Source organism: Camelus ferus, chromosome 7, assembly GCF_009834535.1.
Source record: "Camelus ferus isolate YT-003-E chromosome 7, BCGSAC_Cfer_1.0, whole genome shotgun sequence".
In the NCBI taxonomy this organism is placed as follows: domain Eukaryota; kingdom Metazoa; phylum Chordata; class Mammalia; order Artiodactyla; family Camelidae; genus Camelus; species Camelus ferus.
This window is the reverse complement of record NC_045702.1, coordinates 35,554,340-35,574,847: the sequence shown is the minus strand read 5'-3', so window position 1 is coordinate 35,574,847 and position 20,508 is coordinate 35,554,340. Positions and strand designations below refer to the sequence as shown.

Genomic DNA, 20,508 nt, shown 5'->3' with positions numbered 1-20,508 from the left:
ATTCAAGTAAGGAAGTAAAAGCATTATGTGGAGCCCCTAAAATTTCTATTTTTATTTCCTTCTGGTACTGTGGGAGGAGATTCGATTGTCTTCCAGGCCCTAAGTCACAGAAGTAGCAGTTAAAAACTGACCTTTGAAAGGAGACTGCTTTTCAGATGTGAATATGGCCATGTAACCCGAACTGTACATGGGCACTGTGAAACATTTCATCTTACCATGGTCACAGCATTCTGGGCACCTCCTAATAATGCTTCATCTGCTATGTCTGTGGCCTGAAAATTAGTGTTAGGATTAAAACCATTCAGTGTCTCAACTTTTTGACTATGCTTCTTGCCAAAGAGGTAAGTAAAATATGTATGTTAAATGGAAGAAACCCAATTTTTAAAATGATCATCTTAAAAGTATTACCATTACAACTACTTCCTGGTGTAATATATTTGAACACTTTTATAATATTATTGAAGAATATTAATATTCTCTACTTAATATCTTACTTGTGGCCTCCTGCGCTCTTAACCATTTTTGCAAATTATCTTCTGCACTGCATTTTCCTAAAACCATTTTGTATTCCTTCAATGGTAGCCATTTACTTATCTCTAATATAATTGTGGATTTTATGTAATTAAAAGGTAATTTGTTAGAAATCTATTTGGACTTTAAATAACTTCCTATAATTTGACCCGTGAAAATGATGTCCACATTTTATTTATTTTTTGTTTCTTCCTTGACTCTGTTCCAATATGGTAAGCAGACAATTCTTTCAGCTTTATTAATGTGTATGGCCTTCTCTGGGTAGGTTTAGTTTCCTCAAATTTATGGTAGTAGCTGGCATTAGGAATGGAATAAACAGGTCTGCTTAGCTCTGCAGAAAATAAAATAAAGCATAATTTCATCAACTTTCTTTTCAGTTGTCAGCTCTAAATGCAACTCTCATATTACAAGGTTAGTGTTAGGTTGACATTAAATCATCATCTAGGGCCATAGCTGAAATGCTTTGAATTATGTATTTAAATGTGCTCACACATTATCTCCACTTAGAATAAAACAAAGTAATCAGATTTCCATTTTATTTCTGTGCCAGAACCTACAGTAGTATTTTGCGCTCGCTGGAGGGAATTTGGCAATGTGTTATTCTCCTCAGGCCTGTTTTCACACGATAGCAATTTGACTGAAGTGCAGTGTAAAAGTATTTATTAAAAGCTATTCCCCTCTGGCACTTGGAAATGAAAGATAATAGGAGTTTGCTGTTGTGCTCTCTGGGAAGGGTTCACATTTTGTGAGTTGATGGAAAAGTTCTGTGTATCACACTCTTAAATAAATATCTATGCTTGCCCCTGGAAAGGAAAGTAGCAGGAGTTTTCAGAAGTTCTTAAGAAGCTTGAAAGAACAATGCCCAGCACCTTGGAACAGGGATGAAGAGAGTTTAGGTGTCCAATCTTGCCCATCCCTTTCAGATGTTAACTTCTATTCTCTCTATGTGAAGGCTTAGTCCGTTTCATTGACCCATCATCATTTCCAGTCACTGCCTCCCAGCATCTAAGACCATCATAATTACTGGATGTGTACATACAGTCTCTACCCACTAGCCTTTGGAATGTGGATTTAATCTTGTTGACAGAATCAAAATACTCAAGGATGCCTGCTGCAAGCCAGGGGTACGCATGTCCACTGAGTTGCAGTTTTCACCCCATGGAATTATTCTAATTGGTGTTTGGCTTCTGTTTCTCTGGCTAGTTCTTCCCTGAGTCCTTGCCATGTCCTTCTGACAGGAAGAATCCATTCAGTTCTCTGTCCCTTGACCACTTGAAGGTGCTCTTGGAATCTACTCAACTTCAACTAGCATGTGCTCTGGATTTCCGCTGAAGCCCTCTATTTGTTGGCCTAGACCGCGGTGCCTGCCTGAGCCAATTGCGAGTCTACCTAGCACTGGGATGGTGAACATCCACCCAAGAGCCATCTTCAGCAGCCGGCACTATATCTGAGTTGGTGGCTTTGAATCCACTACCTATCCTTTTCTGCCCTAGTTTCTTCCTCCTCACAATCAGCTGGCATTTCTTTGGTCCCCAAATGCCTCTTAATTGAGCCTATCCTATGGCAGACTGAGTTATTGATAAATGATTTATGTTTGGTGATGCATTCGTTTTGTGGTGTTTAGCATGCTTGATGGGTTCTTAGCCCTTCTCTATTACTTCTTTATTTCTTTCAGGGGATATTTATTTAACATTCAATGAAATTTTTTTTTTAATTTTCTCCTTGTGATTTTTTCAAAGTTGTTTGTGTATTACATGAACCAAAGAAGCATTAAAATATTTTATATATCCTTAGCTTCCTTATTCATCACAGTAAAGAATTTTCACATCATGTTTTAAAAAAGGTATTCCTTACCATGGACAAACTTTGTAAATGTGGATATATTATAAAATGATCTCAGAGAAAATCACCCAAGCCTTGTGGATTGTTTTTTTTTTTTTAACATTTTTTATTGATTTATAATCATTTTACAATGTTGTGTCAAATTCCAGTGTTCAGCACAATTTTTCAGTTATTCATGGACATATACACACTCATTGTCACATTTTTTTCTCTGTGAGTTATCATAACATTTTGTGTATATTTCCCTGTGCTATACAGTGTAGTCTATTCTACAATTTTGAAATCCCAGTCTATCCCTTCCCACCCTCCACCCCCCTGGTAACCACAAGGCTTGGATTGGTTTTAAGACTCCTGGAATTCTTACACTATCTCACTTTGAGAACCATTTCTATAAAGCAAAACATATTTTGTTGTTAAAAATACAGTTATTTAAAATAGCTGAAACATACATGTATTCACTCACTTACTTGTCTCTCAACTCGTCCACTCATCAGACAGGTGCTGACCACCCACTGCTCTTTGTTTGCTTCTTAGGCTTCTTCCATAACTTGGCCTTTATCTCACAGTCTCTGTTTGTTATTGTTGGGGTTGTTGTTGTTGTTTTTCTTTCTTTTGAAATATCTCTTGTCCTGATGGAGCTTTGCATGTCCTCATTGTCTCATGTCGAGGCTTTACTGACTTCCTTTGCGTACCTGGCGCTCCGTTCTCACGAAGTCCTTTCATTTTTATTCAGGTTTCCTAGAGCCAAGAATGCTTTCAAATTATGCCAGATTAAATCCTGTGTATTAGATTTACCTTGTCTGTTAAAGCTGTCTTTTAAATTTTTATTTTGCAGAATGTCAGTTCACTTACTGTTATTTTTTTGGCTTGACTCTGTAAAATTCTTTCTATTGCTTACTAGTTAGGAAACTCCCTGCATTTCTCCATGTTTTTAAGCTGTGAACTCTATATGAACTGGCCAATTCATCACATTTTAAAATGCTTTTTAAATTTCTAATGTATCATCTATTAAATTATTTTTTGTCACTAATCTCAATTTTCAGAGAAATTGTTTTCTCTGTGTTAATATATGTTATATAAATATACTTGAATATAATATTCATTGTATGGATTTACTGTTTATTTTGTGACTACACTGTTCCTTAAATACTGAATAATGATTAATGGAAAGTATGGAAAATGTCCTGAAGACACACCTAATTAATGAACTAGTTTTATGAATGTCTTTGTAAAAGCATCCAATTTTAATCTGCTTTCTTTCAATGCCTGTGTGCCAAGCATTGCTTTCAGTAGCAGATAATGAGAATACAGGAGTGAACTAAAGAATAAAGTCTTTGCCTTGTAGAGCTTACGCTGTGCACCTTTCAGGGTGAAGCAGACAGTACACTAGTAACAAATTATATGGTATCTTTCTCATTCTTTCTGCTAACGTTTTGTATATATTGACTCTTTTTTTTTTTTTTTTTTTGGTCTTTCCAGAAATCTTAAGTAATGATAAACAATATGAAATAGTTGAAACTTATAGTGGGAAAGAAACTGGAATTGTGTGAAATCCCTGTGGAATGTATCATCTGTTGGGGTCATCAAGGAATGGCATTTTCAAGAAGTCAGTTGTATTCTTTGATCACTAAGGATGTTTTATTTCTGATGAGTGACTGCATGAATGGCTAGTTATTAAGTTATTTCACATTAGAACTACTTCATGTATTTAATTGAAGAAGAAGGAATTTCTTCTTTTAAAGTAAAGAACATATAAGATAATATTAATTCTGTGTGAGTATAACTACCAGTTGCCTCATACCATGGCATTTTTATAACTCTTGTCATACTTATTTCTTCTCCTTCCTTCTAAATATTTTCACTTTTCTCCTTGGACCCCGTCCAGCCTTCTGATGTTTCATCTCATTTCCAAGTTCTGTTGTATTATCTATTTTTTCCCCCTCATTTTCTCTTCTGAGGCTTAGTTCCTGTGTTTTCTTTTGATGTGAAGAATAATAATGGGCTGTTGGTTGAATATTTTTCAGGTTTATTAATATTTATTATGCCTTTTGTTATAATTTTTTTTCAGTTATTCCTTAGAATTTACTTTTGTAGCTGCCTTTTGGCAAGCCTAGAAGGAGATGGCATTGTTAGCCAGGCTTTCAACTGAGAACAAGTGGATGGGAGAAAAGCAGCAATAAAAAATATTAATAAATTGGACCATTGCTTTTTTCCCATAATTTATTACTATTACTCCACAATTTCAAAACTATAAACGCCATATTCAAATGAAAAAAAATTTTAAAGATAATCCTAAATTGGCAGAAATAACACTAAGAGAAACGAATCTTTATAGTGAAGATTGACTCAGAACATGGCATTGTTATTTGAAGGAGGTTGTCAAGGAAGAGAGCAATATCCTTCAAGAATGAGGGGAGATTAAAGAGCAAGTTTGGCCTAGAGGAGGGAAATACTGGGTACTAATGTCACTCATCAGTTGACATGGGACACAAGTGTGCTTCAGGTTTCTTGAAAATAGTTACTGTAAAAAATTAGATAATAAATGATAAAAGTGAGGAGGGCATACATCCCAGATGACATGAGAAAATCATTCTAACATCACTCTATGGATATCTATTCGGATAAAACAAATAATAGATGGAGAGAATGGTACTGCTTCTGAAGGAAATTTGCCAAAGTAATTCACTTGGGCTTAACATCTGGTTTTGTTTTAAAAAAAATAGTGATGAAAACTTGGGTTTAATTTGATGTATATTTAAACCAAATTGTCTCATGTTTTCAGATACAGAAGAAATGTCTGAGAAATATTACATAGTTTGCATTTTCTCTCAACATTCTTTGATTTACTCACTTTTCCGTTTATTCAATCATTTGTTGTGTCCCTACTACGTACCAGAGACTGAAAGAAAGACTCAAGACTAAGACATTGACAAGACAGTGGTAAGCCTCAAGAACCTACTCTACAATGAATTTGGATTTTCTAAAGGGAAAAGTATTTAGTAATGATTCTAGAGATGAGCTATTTTAAGAAAACCTAGTCTGAATGTTTAGTGAAGGAAATGATATTAGTGTCGCTCATTTAATCATATACTGCTTTGATGATTAATCATCTTTATAATCCCTATGTGTCGTGTTCTCTAGTTAGGTTGTAGACTCCCTAAGAATAAGAATCTTGTTTTATATTTTGTAAAAAAATACTTAGCACACTTTCTCGGATGTGGTAAATGTTAACATCTGTTAAGTAACAAGTGCAAGCTCTGGACACACTGTTGGCTGGCAGACAAGTTGTGACTTAGTCCTTTTTAGAAGGTAGCGATTGTTGATTTGCCTTTTTCCCAGACCCATCAGTGAAGTTCTTTCTACAGAATGTAAATGTATCCGTAATTCTGTAGAAGTCTTGTAACAGTATATTCTAACCCATAAACAGGGCAAAAGCACTGCAATTTAAAAAGAAAACAGACTGTAAGAATTATCTTGATAATTAAATCTAAGGCTTGATCTTCTGTCTTTAAATCTCTCTAGGCAAGAATATAATAAAGTTAAAGGGGAGTAGATGGAGTTTACACCTATCAACATGCCACACTAACCCAAAGAGTTAGGGGGAATAAAGCACTAAAAACAAATTTGTATTTTTAAGGATACAGATATTTTCCATCTTATCTCCAGATTTCACAACTCCTCAGTAAAGTGTTTTCTCCTAATGTTAATTTATGGGACAGACAATAATGTAAACGGTTTTAAAAAGAACAAGAGTAAGATTTTTAAAGATGATAATAAAATATTCTCATGTTTGCTCCAGTTTGGCGATATTTTTGCTGATAAAAGGGGTGATTTACCCTAAGATTATTTCAGCCTTTGTTAATTTATAGCATAAATGATGTGGCTTTTATAGTTTTGCAGCCTTTTCATTTATCAGCCAAAGAAGCTAATGAAAGTTTGCCTAAACTCTGCCATACTAAATGGACAGATTGAAACTTTTCTCATATTAATATAAATTAGATGACTTTTGTCCTTGCCTGAAGTGACAATGTCAATGTCTGAAGCTTACATCTTTCATGACTGTCAGCTAATTAGAATGCAGGACAGCTTTAAAGGTCTCATCTCTAATCCACCATTCTGGATTGCATCTACTGTTAGCACTCCTGTCAATCACCGCAGGGCCCCGAGCTACATTTCGCCAAACCTATGATAAGCATAATTTCCATGAGAATCAACAGTAGGAGGTAAAAAAGCCACCTTTTCATACATAAGAATTTAAAGTAAATCTGATAATCATACTCCTGTAGTGTCCTCAATCCGTTGCTGCTGAGCAGATACCATCTTTCTCAGAACTGAAAGACTGTCAGAGAAGCACTCTTGCTGTTTCTTGTTTACCTACATGTGCAGAACGAGGAATTGTATAGTTTGGAGAGAAGTAGCTTTTTATTAGACATTTCTCCTGAGTCCCGGGAATATGCTGACTGTAATTTATGGCTCTCCTCTCTAGCTCTCGAGTCTTTCTCATCCTGGCTTTCTCAGTCATCATCAGAAGGGCCACAAGATGGGGTTTCTTTTCTTTCTCACCATCTCACTTCAGCCCTCCCTGTTGACTTCCCTTTAGACTTTTCACACGGTACCCTCTGTTTTCCTGATACCCTTAACCCTTTTCATTGATTTTGCCTCCCATCTTCTTATTTAACTGGAATTTTGTAGTAAATCTGGGTTGTTAGTGACATTTATTTAAAAAGCTTCCCTCCAAACCTTTGATTACAGCTGCTCCTTCTTTCACATCCCTGTGTCTCAGAAACTGGTCTCAGTATTTTCCAGGGAGTTTTACTTCCAAAACTTGAGCAGAAACCTATCAGCCTTTCAGGTTCCCTGAGTGATACCACCTTTTCAGTAGTCATAGGTCTTTCCTTTTCAAAGGCATTAAAGAATTTAATACTTGGCTGTCACTTTTCCTCTGGACTCAAACTGTCCTTATTCTATGTGACTTAAATGTCTAGAGGGAAGACTCCCCAGCTACTCTTCAAATAAAATTCACTGCCACTTGACTTCAGCCATTCATGCCCAGGACAACTCCCTGAACCCTGCCATCCTGTGACACTGATCTGTTTCAGAAAATTGAACCTTGAATTTCCAGTTTTATGTCTTCCCTCATTTCTGTGTCTTTCTTATCTGCATTTTGACACCCTCAATATCTCTAGGTTCACTTGCTACTCAAAACGAGTTTGGTGGAACAGCAGTGGCGTTGGACTCACCTGGGTGCTTGTTAGACAATGCCACAGCCCCTCTCCAAACCTAGTCTGCGATTTCACAAGATCCCCAGGTGCTTCATATGCGCACACAAATTTGAAAGACCTGCTCCACCACTTTCAGATGTTCCTCAGAATAGTAAGGTACTGGCTTAAAAATACCCACGTAGATCAGTAGAACAGAATGGGCAGCCTAGGCATAATCCCTCACATACACAGTCCACTAATTTTTGAAAGGTGCCAAGACACACAATGGGTAAAGGGCAGTTTCTTCAATGAATGGTGTTGAGAAAGCTGGATATCCACATCTGGAAGAATGAAGCTGAATTCCTACCTTAAACCGTTCACAAAAATTAACTCGAAATGGATCAGAGGTTTAAATGTAAGACCTGAAACCGTAAAACTTCTAGAAGAAAACATTGGGAAAATGATTCTAACAGTCTTACTCCCTTCTTTTCCCACCTAGCCTGGGTCTCAAGGTCAGATATTTTGATTTGTTCCTCACCAGCACACCTGTCACTGTACCCAATGGCCAGTTCTCTCCTTGGATCAGCCAGTCCGCTCTCCTCATTGGCTACTGTGCCTAAGCTGCGGAGGGCTCCTGGAGCAAAGGACCTCACTGCCTAGCTGGACTGAGACCACTGCTTAGTCATGGTTTATGGCTTCAGCTGGATCCCAAGACTGCTCAGTGCTCTGTCTCTCTGAGCATCACTCTTTTCTACTTCTGAAAACTGCACATCCTCAGAGACCTTACTATGTATCTGCAAACTTGTTCTCTCTCTCTCTCCCCCTGTTTTGCTTATAAGCTTCCTACCTCATATTTAGAGTGAATGGGATTCCTCTGCCATGAGCAATCTTAACATCTTGCCTAAATACCTACAAATATCTGTTCTCAATCCTCTTCTTCCCTTCTTTCCTTTTGTCACTGAGGAAGTCTTTTTTTTTTTTTTAATATGTAAGTTTTCACCTCCATTATACTGATTCCACTTAACTACTGTCGCCTCCCTTTTATGAATAAACCTTTTATTCTAGAATAATTTTATATTTACAGAAAAGTTGCAAAGATTGCATAGAGATTTCCCACATACCCTGTAATGAGTTGACTAGTAGTCTCAACAGTGTGTCCAAGTCCTAGCCTTGGTACTTATAATTCGGTCCTTACTTGGAAATATGGTCTTTGCAGATATAATTAAGTTAAAGATCTTGAGAGATCATCCTGGATATAGGTGGATCCTCAATCCAACAGTGTGTCCTTATAAGAGTAATTTGTTATGGCAGCCTTAGGAAACCAGTTCAACCCCTCATTCAGTTTCTTCTAACGTTCACATCTTAAGTTACCATGAGATATTTGTCTAAACTAAGAAATGAACACTGATACATTACTGTTGACTAAACTGTAGTTTTTATTTGGATTTCTCTGATTTTTACACCAGCATCCTTTTTTTTTCTTCAGGATACTGCATTGCGTTTAGTTATCATGTCTCCTTAGTGATCTCTGAGATGCCACAGATATCTTTCTCAGTCCTTTTTCTTTTTATGGCCTTGACAGTTTTGAGGAGTACTACTCAATTATTTTGTAGAATGTCTCTCATTTGGGGTTTGTCTGATATTCTTTCTTGGTTAACGTAGTGCTTGCTGGATTTCTTTGCTATGGAGTTACTGTTTTTCCGCTTTCCATTTGCTGTTATTTGGAAGTAGGTAATTAATTTCAAGTTATACTCAAGGGAAAAGGATTATTTACACATATTATTTGGAATATTTTTGTAAAGAAGATTTGTCTTTTCTCTCTCATTTTTTGATTTATTCAGTCTTTTATTCACATCAGTGTAGACTCATGCCCCATGGATTGTAACTTCTTGTGTTTCATTTTCCATTCCAAATAAAATGTCTTTTGCTCCTACTCTAGTTTTCCCTTCTAGCAGCAGCACTTTTCCAAACTTCATTCTTGCTCTCTTTCATTTATTGAATATTAATTGAGAACCAGACAGTATCTAGATCTTAAGGACCAGATGATAAATAATTTATAGTTTATTTTCTGGAGGAGTTCACAGCCTAGCAGTTTCTACTAGAAGGTACTATTTACCTTGCTGGGTGCTAAGAACATCAAGGTACTTTGAGAGCACTCAGAAGAGGATACAACCAGACTTCAAGACAGGTGTCCTTTCCAGTTTCTTACCCATATCTACTGTTCAGTCCATTTCACTGATTAAAAGATTCATTACACTGGGTGCTGTCTTCCCAGGGACATTGTATTATTTGCATAGTTTCAACTTCTACCCTATACTGATAATCCTTAAGTATCTATTTCTCTAGCTAGGGCTCTTTCCTGGAGTCCGGACTTTTTTTTTTCCTACTGCCACCTGGAATAGTCCAGAGACATCTCAAATGACCTCCAAATATTTTCTTCCTCCTCCAAGTCCATACTTTATTAATGACAGCATTACTATTGCCCAAGGTAGAAACCTGGTATTCATTCTGAGCACCTCCCCACTATTTTTAAAATCCAATCAGGCACCAAGCCTGTAGAACGTATTTCCTATAGATTTCTCAGATAGTTCATCCTTATTCTCAGTATCTCTCTCTGCTTTTGAGCACTATGTCTCCACTAAACTTCAATCTGCATTCTACAGTTCTTTCAGAACTGGCATTCTAAAATAAATTTGATCATATTCCCTTCTTATTTAAAGCATTTATACTCTCCAGTGTAAGACCCAAACATACAGTGCCCTATAAGATCTGATCTTAATCTGTCTTGTCAGCTATGTCTCCCAAGGCTCCCATGATTTAGTGCCACTGAGCATCATGCCAGGACCCTTTCAGGTTCATGTGACTTTGCACACATCTTTCCCTGTTCCTAGATGACCATCTCGTTTTCCATAAACTCCCACTCTTTCCTGATGAATGACCACCTCAAATATTTTTTCCTCTGGGGCTCCTTCCCTGAACTCTGCAATTGCTTCTCTATTCTTCACTGAAATAAATGTAAATATCTATTAGAAAAATGTTTAGATTATATTTTTATTATTTATTTATGTAAATTTCCTCTGCTAGACTGAGTCTCAAGAACTTAGGGGCAATGTTTTATTTATCTCTATATACTCACTGCTAACCACATACTATCTATGTAGTTTTCAATACCCATTTACTCAAAGAATGAAGGAATACAAACCGGCAAACACCTTATTTCTTTCCTTGCCAGCTAGATGCCAGTTTCAGGATGATAGTTTCTATTTCATAGAAAAATGTAGTATGTAACTATTATAGCTTCCATTGATTTCCTTTGTGGGCTGAAGAGAAAGCTGTTATCCAAGTCTTAGACTATAGAAAAGAGCCTTTGGTGTCAGAGACAGTTTTGGCAGCTGCTCGTTGAGATGTTCGCGTTAACTACAGCATCACTCAATAGTTCATGACATGCAGCTGTACAAACAGGGAAGGACAAGTAGTCAGCTCTCCCACAATAGCTCTTTCTCATGCGCCCACGTCCCTTGCCATGCTGTGCCCCAAATTCCTGGTGTTCCTTTGCTGTCAGTCACCTTGCGTTGTCATGCTCCTTAACTACTCATCTAAACACCTCTCCCTACTTCTCCTCTTTCATTCCCTCCACGAACTCTCTTAACTCCCCGAACTGGAATTTCTTTAACACACTCTATTAGGAGGAAAATCATATGCTTTTATCGCTAATGTTTGTTTGGAAACCTTAGCATTTTAGCAGCATTTTCCTTTATACTCTCATTTGATCCTACTTCAAAGGGCTCTTATTATCCTCATCTTTCAAATAAGCAAATTAAAATTCAGAGAACTTATGCTTCTTAATATGTCTGTGATAAGGTAGAGTTAGGCTTAGAAACCTGGTCTGACTTAAAATCATGTATGCTTCTCAACTCAGAGAAACCAGATCCTGATGAGATGGTGTGAACCCTGGAAAAGTGGGTATCTACACTAAAATTACACAGGCATGCCTCAATTATAAGGACCAATATTTTTTCAGGAGCTACTTTAAGTCAGGTTTTCTGTCTGCTGAGGAGATAATTGCAGCAAAAATATTCTGATCAGATGTAGCCCTTTCAGGTTTTGATTTTATGGTTGGTGAATATTCACAAATGTGATTTATAACGCATTCTGAATGTATATGTCTCTGTGCTTAGTGCAGAAGAGGAAAAGACGGAAATGTTGTCTTGCATTTCATTGTCTCCACTGCGACGGGAAAGAGTCAACCATGAAATGAAAGTGTTCTATTTCAAGAGAGGTGTCGCCGCATTCATATTTTTCTTGAGTATTTTGTTTTGTTTAAAAACCAACTTAAGAAGTTGAATATAAATATAATGGTTTAAGAATATAAAAAATACTTTTCTTCTTTATGCATCCTGATCACCACTGAAACTAGGGCTTTCAGGAACAAGCGAGACAAGCCAGTTCCTGCCTTCTTCTCTCTCATTGTATCTGACACTGTTCCTAGTGGTCCATTTATGTCCCTGAACAGCTGCAAAGGATATGGGTAAGAGTCTCAGCAAAATGGCAGTAAGATGCATAAGGAAGACTTTTGATTCCTAAACAGTTTAGCTCACTTACAGAATTTCTCACTCTACTCATTACAGCAGAAAGGCTGAATCAACACAATGGTAGCCTGGTAGATAACCCTAGGGTTTTGGCCAAAAATTGCCCTCAGCATGCAGTCTATATGGCTTCAATTAATCTAAGTAATTCAGAAGTAAACTAACCTCTCTGAAGTTTATTGTATTTGTTTTGCTTTATTTGTTGGTTTTCAGAGGGAGGGGCATTTGCATCCTAATCCTCAAAGAGAAATGTTTGGTTTGGTAAACGTTTTAGTCTTCGCAGCAAGAAATTAACATGTGTTTTTGGATTTTAAATTAATTCTGACATTTTCATGGGCTTAAATTGACTCTAGGAATGTCCAAAGGTGACACTGGGACGTCAGACTTGAGTAGTAAGTACTGTTGTCCTTTATGACCTCTCTTGTGTAAGTGATCTTCCTACTTTGGCTACCCAGGCAGTCTCCTCTAAAAGCCTGGCAGCTCATGGTCTTGAGTTGGAGCTGATGTCCTTAATGCTCATTCTTTCAAGTCTCACTTCAAAATGAACCCTACGTTCATTTATTTTGTAGAACAGAATTCACAACTTATGCAGCCCTTATACATTTTAAAAATGGTATTTGTAGTGAAATGCCATAGAAGTAAAGGTTCTAGATAAAGTATCATTTTAAAATGCTGCCCATACACATTGATTTTGCAAAAGTAAATCCAAATAGCAATAAAACAAACTAAATTTTCAGTCTTCAATATTCTTACGTCATCAACTAAACAAAAATGATTTAAGCACAAATTTAACAAGTAAACTAAATAAATGCTACTAAAACCATGAGGTGGTATAGTAGAAAGCCCAGTAGTTTTTAATTCAAATTGATATGGTTTCAAATATCAGCATTATTACTTCCTGGCTGTCTTTCCTTCAAGAAATTAAATCTATGTGAATGAGACTTCTTCTATGAAAAACTATACAATACATATCAGCAAGGTTGCCATGAGGTTAAGAATAATATATGTAAAATGTGTCACACATCTAAGGATTCAATAAATGCAGTTATTATCATTGTAGTGATTTTTAATGCTTTCATTTCATGTTCTTACCTTGTGACTGAAATTGAATTAATTAACCCTGTTATATATAAATCAAGTGAATTCATAACACCATTGCTCATAAGTATATTTAAAATAGTGTGAAGAATAGAAATGTATCAATAGAATTAAGATTTATTACACCAAAGAATAAGGGCACTGTGAGCGTACTAATAGCAGTATACTTAGTAGACGTTTAAGAAACTGGCAAAATATAATTAATCACACACATTTTCAAGAGCTGTCGCATACTTTGTCACAAGTGAACTTTTATAGAGAAACTCTGTCTACTTCCATGGCAGGTCCCCTGGCAGGCGTGGACTTCCCTGTAGGACACTCCTACATCCATTTTCGTATAAATAGTCATTGAAGACAAATCAGTATTTTTTGATCATTTGTGCTGATTGCTTTTAACATCTGTTTTTAGCCAGAATTTTTTCCACTTTTGAAGGTAATTTTCTCATAAGAGTTTTGGTTGGTTGTCAGTGAATTTCCTTCCAGACAGGTTCATAGAACCCACCCCTCCACCACCAAACAGATTAGCTTTAGAGAGTAGTTCTGTATCAGAAGTCAATAGGATGGCTACCATGAGGGTACCATGTGAAATTTCTGTTATTTGTGAATAATAGTTCGTAATGATTGCATGAATGTGCCCATAATTATTCATATTGCCCGCACAGACTTTTGGAATCATCACTCTGGGTCACACAGCGTTCAACTCAGTGAAACTCAGGAAAGGTGAGGCCGGCTTTACTTGGGTTGCAACTTTTGTCTGACGGGTTCTCAGCGGATGTGGTGTTAGTACTAGTGAATCCAGATTTTGGTATGTTTATTTAAAAAGCCAATTCCTGTCAAATACTTGTTACCTTTTCTTCGGGTTAAATATTTTCAGTTTTCTTACAATATTTTAAAACTCCATTTCCAAGCCTTTAAGTATCCATATGTTTCTCTGAACCTGTTATGATTTGTGACCCACAGGAAGTCTAGTCTGAAGCAGTTTAAAAGTCCCTGAATCTACTCTTCGCTCTCTGGCTACATGTCTTTTCATGGCTGCTTTGTTTTTTTCTGACCTCTTTGCCTTTCACTTCTATATCCATTCCTATACAGGTGTGTTTTCCTTTGGTTCTTGGGAAAACTATTATGTTTGAGTCAAGGTGTTACCAGATAAAGCTAAATTCATAGATGGTTCAGATTTCTTGGACATTTAAGGGGCTGCAGCAAGCGTGAAGGAGAACGGTGATTGTTCACCTATGGGGTTTCTCAGGAAGCACACCTGGTCTGCTGACTTACAGAACTGATCCACAACTGGGCACTCCACTCTAGAAAGAATTTCACCTTTGCTAAGGGAAAAGGCACCATTTTACTTTTTTAAATACAACTTGAGGTAGTACACCTAATATTTTGTTCTCACAAGGTACTTAAAGATATGCAGTATTTTTCAGGCTTAATTTGAGAGAAGGCAAGGTGGATGATGTATTTAACAATAAATTCAACACTTTCCCTAAAATACTCTTCATTTCACTCCCTCAAAAACCCTGTTTCTCCCTATCATTTGCTATCTATCTAATCTCTCTTCACATCACCCTAGGCGCAGCTTCTCAACTCCATACCTTTGGGCATCACTGTTGATTCAATTTGAAATATTTTAAAGAATGTTCTAATACACTTCCATTTGTTTGGGTGATTCCTCTAATGAGCATGCCTGGATTTTTAGAAGTCATAAACCATGTTCTTTTGTACGTTTAGGATATATCCAGAATCCAGAATCCAGACAGTTCTCACCACCTTCATTGCTATCATCCTAGTCTAAACTACCATCATTTCTCACCTGGATAATTGCAATTACCCCTAATAGGTCTCTTCACTTTTATTATGCCTTCCCCATTGCTGTCTTTCTCCGCACGACAACCAGAATGGATCTTCTAAAAGATAAGCTAGATCCTGTTACTGCCCTGCTCAAAACCCTCTGGTGGTGTCCCATTTCAGTTGAGTAAATGCAAAAGTCCACAGAATTGCTTACAATGCCCTTTGTCGTCTTGCTCCTCTCTGACACCGTTCACTACTCCCTCCTGTGTTCTCTCCACTTCAGCCACACTGATCTGTTTGTCTTAACCAAGCTCATCAGGTGCTGTTCTGCCTCAAAGTCTTTGCATTGCTGCCCCTTCGGCCTAGGAGTCTGTAAGGCTCATTCCATCACCCCTCGTGGGTTTCTGTGCAGATATCAGTGAGGTCATCCTGGAGAACTCTAAGTAAAAGTACAGCGCTCACTGTACTTCCTAGCCCCATCCTTGCTTTATTTTTTTCACAGAATTTATCACCAAATGACATGCTATATATTTTCCTTTTTTTCCCCCTTTTCTCTTCATAGAATATATGCTTCATGAGAGCAGGGTTATTTGTTTTGTTCATTGTTATAGCAGAGCACCTCGCACATAGAGAGTCAGTCAATGAATACCTATTGAATAGATGGATCAATATATAAATGCCCATCATGCTAACACTTTATGTGTGTAGTGTTAAATTATTTGTTGGATAAAAGCATTAGGTGAGATATTGTTGGGCAATGAGGTAGAGTCAGATATATTTCTTACAAAATTTTAAATTAGTAATGACAGTGAGAGTCACAATTTTCCTAAGTATGGACACATTTTGACCTTCTATGTTTAGATGAGACATGTAAAATATACTGGGTTACATATTTTGCTCTTTGATGATTTCAAAGGACAAGCTTTTTCAACCAAACAACTAGTTATCAAAGTAAATGTGGCATCACAAGAACTCTAAGCTGTTCCTCTATTTATGGTTATTTAGATTAACTAAAAAAGGGTCTCAATGGCAAGTCTGCTTTAGAAGTTGCCAGAAGATGGAAATCAATTTACTTGGTATAGCTTAACTATTTTCCTAATGCCTAATGAGAAGAAAATACGGGCATTTGGGGGGGGTCTTTCCAGTCGTAAATTAGAGGGATTACTTGGCAAAGTAATTCTTGACCCTGTGAAGTCATTGAGTGCCAAGATCATATCAGGGCTGGATGCAGATGATGATAATAATGAAAGTAACAATACCTAATGGCTAATACTTTTTGATGCTCACATATAAAGACACTGTTCTAAGTGGTTGTTTGCATGGATGTACTTAATCTTTAAAACCAGCTTGTAAATCAGGCTTTATTCCCATTTTGTGAATGAAAAAACTCACACATGAAGAGTTTGGATAAATAGCCAAAGTCACACAGAAAACATAAATGACAGAGATGGAATTTGAATGCTTGGATTCAGAGTTCTTTCTTTCTTAACCCCCATGCTATATTATGCCAGTCTCCTCCCTGGAGCATAAATAGAACAAAAAAATGTGTGTGCATGGTCATGTGTGTGTGTGTGTGTGTGTGTGTGTGTAAGGGAGAGCACATGCCCACTTATCTGGGCGTGTGTGCACATGTGTGTATGTGAGTTGATAATGCTGACGGTACCATGTTAATGTTGAAAGTGAAAGTGATTAGCTCTGAAGAGAATGAAGGTAAGGAAATAAATACCATTGTTAAGACTTACACATGTTGCTGCACTTTATCACCATAGCAACCTGTATGAAGGAACAGTTTCACCTCTTTTTTAATAGGTGAGCTATCTGAGGATCCGAGAACCAAGAGCCCCTGCCTTGGATGAGGCCTTGTCCAGGCAGTGGCAGTGAGACTGGGAGAAACATCTCATCTTGCTCCCCAAGGGTAAAGCTGACAGCTCTCCTGGAGACGTACAGGAAGGCATTTTGGCTTCAGATCTTCTGAATCAAGGTATTTGTGTGTTCCCTTTGGGGTTAGGAGTGGACACCAGCCAAGAGATGATGCTGGCTCAGTCTGGGGCTCTACAGTCTGGGGCTAGAATTGCCAAATATTACATGAGACATACTTAAGTTGAAAATTACTTGTTGTTATTTGAAACTTAAATTTAACTGGGTGAGTGTTCTGCTTTTTAGTTGTTTTTGCTCCCAACTCTACCTGTGGCTTCTATACACCTGTCAGAAGTGCTGCCCAGATCACAAGAGCAAAGAGAGACAGTGCTTTGGCCTTTGTGAATCCTCATATGGGTTCATCAACTCTTCATTCATTCAGACATCATACACAGAAACGGTGACTAGCTGCCAGTGCCAGGCGGCGTGCTGGGCTCTGAATGAGACTTGTGAATGTTCTCTCCCAGGGCTTATAGTATCTAGTACTCAGATTTTAGTGTGTATTATGATCATCTGAGAACCTTGTTTAAAAAGTGCTGATTCTTAGCCTCAACCTTAGAGATTAAGATTCTAGGAGTAAAACCCGAAATTTGTGTTTTTAATGAACACTCTAGGTGATCTCGAGGTAGAGGATCTTAGGGGCATGCTTTGTTAAGTAGTGGTCTAGTAGATGGAAGACTTCATCCAGAAATTACAAGTGTAAGTAAGAAATACTTCTCAGTGAGTCTTACATACATTGTGTGACTTGAGTTTCTTTAAGGTGTTAATGTAGACATAAAGTAGTATTATATTTTTTATATTACTCTTAAATGGAAGTGTCTTCTGTTAAGATACAGCTGAGTGTGCTAGCAAGTGGGAATTGGCTGTTGAGAAGAGAGATTGTCTCCAGATTTCTGATCAGAGCCTCAAGTCAAGTGAAGGGTGATTTTCTTACAAAGTAGTTCAGACCTTCAAGCCACAGTCAGTTCTACACCAAGGTTATATAGAAAGCCTTGTTTCTGGAAGGAGAAAGTTCATCGTGTTTCCCAGGGTTAAAAGCAAGGGCCTGCACCTGCAATTTTTCAGACCAATTCTATATTTCAGGACACTGTTTGTGGTACTGATAGGGTACGTGCAGGCTTTTCTGTACTTGTTGAACACTCTGACTGCTGAATCCTCTACAAAGTCAAGTCAAAGCAGTGAGCATTCTGGGAGGGGTGCCAACAACAAATTGTAGTAATCCAGCCTTGTTGTTATAAAAGCATGAATCAAAAGCTCAGCATCTTGCTGAGACAGCAATCGTCTTAACCTTGTTATACTCTTGAGATGGTAATATGAGGTCTTATCAATATGGTTGATATGGCTCTCAGAGGAAGGCTGAGGGTCAAAAATGGCTGAAATTTATCATGGAGAATATTGCTTTGTGGGATGTCCAGCTATAGAATTGCGACTACCTATTAAATCCTCTATGAAGTAAGAAATATATGGTCTGCTGCCTACAGGAGAAGAGAAGGGGAAGGAGGTAGAATCAAAAGTGAAATAAAACTGGTCAAATGAGATGAAAGTCTGATATCTTAATTTTCAGCTGTAGGCAGCAGGGTTTGAGATTACCCTTTAGGCAGCTTCTGATTGAGTGGGGATTGTTCCATGCCATGAAAAATAAAAGGCTCTCTGGGTGGCTGTATTTTAAACGGTGAAATCTTTTCAAAGCAGTTTTGTTTTTGTAATCAAGTCTAGGCTGTGTTCATATGAAAGCAAGTGATAGTGACCCAGACAATGAATATCACTTAAATGAGTTTAGAGAGCAAACCTACTTTGATCTATGGTGTCTGTTTCTTTTATTTGAGCTTTATGTCTAGCAACTTTCTTAGTAAGAAGTCAAACCAAGATTGATGCCGAGAAGACAGAGCTTTCTTCAGGAATTATCATTAAATATTCAGTTCCAGCTTCACGTCCTCCAGGAAGAAGGGCAATATGCAGAGCATTCAGAAGCCTAGGCTTTGAAGTGAGAAAGTCCTGGAGATGAATCCCAATATTGTCAATTCCAAGTTGTGAGACCTTAAGCGAGTGACTTAACCTTTCTGTGCCTTGGCTTTATTAGCTATAAAATGCAGGTGATATCAGTACTTGCCTCATAAAGTCTTTGTGGGTATGGAATGAGATCATATATGCAAAATGCTCTCCTCAGTGCCTGGCATGTGGTATGCACCTGATAAATATTAGCAGTGGAGAATTTGAGACGCCCCCCCCCCCCCAATTTCACCTCTCATTTCCTACTCAGGTTCTGAACAAATGGGAATCTTAGAAAAAGTAAAGAAATAGAATATCACCTTATTAATGATAGAGAAAGGTTGGAGAATGCAGTTTAGTTTGAAAGACAAATTGGCCTGCTAAATATACCCCAGCATTAGGGAGACTCACCCCACCTGTTGTGGCAGTACCTCCTGGGCTTGGCTTCCCATGGAAAGAGGAAGAAGAGCAGAACATGCTTGTCCCTACAGGAAGCTCTTTGTCCTGAAGAATGGCAGAACTGAACTGAGCATGCCCAGATATTCTTTCAAAATTAACCAGAGACATCATTCTATATTACCAGAGCCTGAGTGAGTGAAAGGTCAGAAGTGAGAAGGGGTATGTTAGATAAAAGTCTTCTTCATGGAAACAAAGACTAGGAGAAGAGATTCCCAGCTAACATAAAATGTTATCATCATCATCATCATCATCATCATCATCATCATCATCAGTAATTCATTTCTATTATACTTTCATTTAATTCAATATCACCTTCTACCTTTATCTTTTCAAATCATACCATAGCTGTATTAGTTTTTTATTGCTGCTGTAACATTACCACAAACTTAATGGCTGAGACAATACACATTTTTTTCATAGACTTTAAAACAAAGGCCATAAAGAAAGATGAAGAAGGACATTTTATAATGATTAAAGGAGTAATACAAGATGAGGGTATTACACATTTTTTTCTTGTACACTCTGGAGGTTAGAAGCCATAATCAAGCTTGATGGACTAAAGTCAAGGTAGTGGCATGGCTGATTTTTCTGGAGACTCTGAGAAAAAAATCATTTCTTTGCCTTTTTCTTGTAGAGGACATCTGCTTGTGGCTCTTTCTTTGCATCATTCCAAACTCTTGTTTCCATCCTCACATCTGCTACTACTGTGTTTGACCTTCTCTCCCTCTTATAAGAACCTTGTGATTATACTGCACCTACCCATATAATTCAGGGTGATCTCCCAACTCAAAATTATCAATCACATCTACAAAGTTTCTTTTACTATGAAAGGTAACAAAGTCAAAGATTTCAGGAATTATGGCGTGGGTATTTTGGGGGAGCCATTATTCAACCTATCACAATGACGTTTTGATGATTTTAATTTGCTTATTTTATTTCTATTTTCTTGTTATTGTGTACAGCATCCTTTTAAATATTTCCTGAATCTGGCTGTAAGTTCCTCAAGGATAAGAATCAAATCTTCCATGCTTTAATATTTTCCTACTCTGTTATATCATGTGCTCAAAGTAAAACAATGCTCATAATAGGCACTCAGT

At 37.4% G+C, this 20,508-nt stretch overlaps 1 long non-coding RNA gene across 1 annotated transcript in view; it reads left to right on the top strand.

Annotated features, from left to right (window-relative positions):
• The window catches only part of LOC116664884, a 668,708-nt gene that overhangs the window by 169,742 nt on the left and 478,458 nt on the right, over nt 1-20,508 (top strand). Inside the window, exon 4 of the long non-coding RNA XR_004321387.1 lies at nt 16,856-17,027. This is a non-coding gene — a long non-coding RNA (uncharacterized LOC116664884). The remainder of the gene's footprint in view (nt 1-16,855; nt 17,028-20,508) is intronic.